The sequence below is a fragment of the Tarenaya hassleriana genome, unplaced genomic scaffold (assembly GCF_000463585.1).
Source record: "Tarenaya hassleriana unplaced genomic scaffold, ASM46358v1 Cleome49, whole genome shotgun sequence".
NCBI classification, from domain to species: domain Eukaryota; kingdom Viridiplantae; phylum Streptophyta; class Magnoliopsida; order Brassicales; family Cleomaceae; genus Tarenaya; species Tarenaya hassleriana.
This window is the reverse complement of record NW_010967605.1, coordinates 718,206-721,054: the sequence shown is the minus strand read 5'-3', so window position 1 is coordinate 721,054 and position 2,849 is coordinate 718,206.

Genomic DNA, 2,849 nt, shown 5'->3' with positions numbered 1-2,849 from the left:
GAATAGAAACGAAATTCGTTCCTTTATATAGCGGAACGTTGCAACGAAATTTCGTTTCAAAGTAGCAACGAAATTTCGTTGCTAACGTCCTTTGCAACGAAATTTCGTTGCAAACGCGGAGTAGTAAATGCGTGCAGTGAATTCGCCAGAGACTATCGGATTTCACGCAGTTTAGCAACGATATTTCGTTGCTACTTTGAAACGAAATTTCGATGCTAAATCAATTAGCAACGAAATTTTATTGCTAAAGTGATTCAAATCGTTGCAAGGTTTCAGATTACTGCGACGGTCAAATCGTACAGTAGCAACGAAATTTCGTTGCTAGTTGATTTAGCAACGAAATTTCGTTGCGAAAGGATACGAATCGTTGCTACTTGTCGCCTGCATGTAGATCGATTCTGCATGGAGGTCGCAATGCAATTTCGTTGCTACAGGATTTAGCAACGAAATTGCGTTGCTACAGCGTTAGCAACGCAATTTCGTTGCTAAATCTATATTTATTTATTTTTTTCAATCAGAATCCTCTTCATCCTCATCGTTTACATCACTTTCTTGGGGTTCACTATCTCCTTCTTCAACTATATTTTCATCAACATGTAGAATATCATCTTCAATATGACCAATAAGATTATCAACGGACGGCAATGTCAACGCGTTTAATTCTTCGACGTCATGAATGATTTCTTGAAGAGGTAGCATTGTTGAATCGATTGCATTTTCTTCATGTGGTTTGGAATGCCCGTTTCCTCCACATTCGGTTGTTTTTTGCACGCTGAAAATGCTATCGATACGCTCGTACAATATTTCATCATCCGTCAGGAGAAGAGGCCTTGGATCGGTCACAACTTTGTTCCGTCTAAAATGTTTTTTGTTGCGCCTCCATGGATGATCCAATGGTAAAAATCTGCGATGACAATCAAACCAACATGGTTTCCGCCCATGTTTTAATTGGAATGAATCAATCTCATCCATGCAATAAGGACATGCTAAACGTCCATGAGTGCTCCACCCAGACAACATTCCATAAGCCGGAAAATCACTGATTGTCCACATCAATACTGCTCTCAAGTTGAAGTTCTGCCTTGTTGAAACGTCATACGCATCAACACCTTGTTCCCACAACATCAATAATTCATCAATCAAAGGTTGGAGGAACACATCAAAACTCTTCTTCGGATGAGAAGGTCCCAGCAGTAATATCGTCAGAAATAAAAACTCTCTTTTCAAATATATTTCCAGAGGTAGATTATACGGCGACAACATAATTGGCCATAATGAATATTATTTCCCAGACTGACCATACGGTGCAAAACCATCGGTGCATAAACACAGATAAACATTTCTCACCTCACAGGCAAAATCAGGATATAGCTGCACAAAATGCTTCCATGCCTCACCATCTGATGGATGACGCATGTTGCCTGAATCCGAAACATGTTCTCCGTGCCAACGCATCTGAGATGATGTCTTGTGAGATTCGTATAATCTCTTCAATCTGTCTGTTATCGGCAAATAAAACATCCGTTTATATGACACTCTTTTACGTTGCACATTTTTCCTGGGTTTGAATCGATCAGCTCCACAAAATCGATAATTGGATAACTCTTTATCATTTCCAGACTAAAAAATCATGCAGTTGTTCTAGCATACATCGATTTTGATAGCCCTCATGCCTAATGATCCCATGAGTTTAGACATATTGTAGAAAGAATCAGGAGCATGGTTACCTCCAGGAAGATAATCGGTCATCATCTGACATACCTCGTCCATACAATTCTCCGTCAGATTATAACTCGACTTCATGCCCATCATTCGTGCTGAAAGGGATAATTGGGATAATCCTTCTACGCACCCTTCATATATAGGTTGATTAGCTGCCTCCAACAAATCAAAAAACCTCTTTGATTCGTTGTTTGGTTCTTCATCTTCTCTGTTAGAACAAAACTGAGAAGGAAATGCATCTTGAACCATATCAATGTAACGGTTAGTTGGTTCACTGCTCCTCCCAACAAATTTGTCGTTAATGGTAGGAACATTAACAATATCGAGCGTTTCACCGTGATAAACCCAAACATAATAATTTGGAACAAAACCTCTTTTGAATAGATGTTTAAGAACCACCTCTGGAGTAAGAAATTTAGAATTTTCACTTCGTACACACGGACAATATATTTTACCCGTTCTTACGCACTGATTCTGACTTGTCACAAATTGCATGAAATTCTGCAACCCTTCTTCATACTGGATGCTTAAACTGCCCGTAGATGCATCAATTCTCTCGTATAACCATCGTCTAGAGTGATAAATATCACCTCCACTCGATGTCATTTTTTTTAGAATTTTCGAAGTTTGAAGGGGAAGAGGGGAAGGGAGAGTGTTTTATAAAATTATTTGCAACGCAATTTCGTTGCTAACCGATAGATGTAGCAACGAAATTGCGTTGCAAAGTAAAAACCGGTTAATAGACTTCACCGTTTTACAACGCAATTGCGTTGCAACATTTATCGGTTAGCAACGAAATTGCGTTGCAAAACAGATTTAAAATGCAATTTCGTTGCTACCAAAAAGTGCAATTCTGACACAACATCATTTGTGTTGCTAAATCATTAGCAACGAAATTGTTGTGTTGCTACTTAGCAACGAAATTTGGCTTCGTGACAAATGCGTTGCAAAACGTTACTCGTTGCAACGAAATTTTCGTTGCTAGTAGCAACGAAATTCACGCGTTGTAAAAGCGTTGCTACTCGTTGTCGTTGCGTTGCAAAAGAGTTACAAAATTTTCGCCCGTCAAATAACGTTGCTAATCGTTGCAACTTGCAACGCAATTTTCGTTGCTACTTTGCAACGAA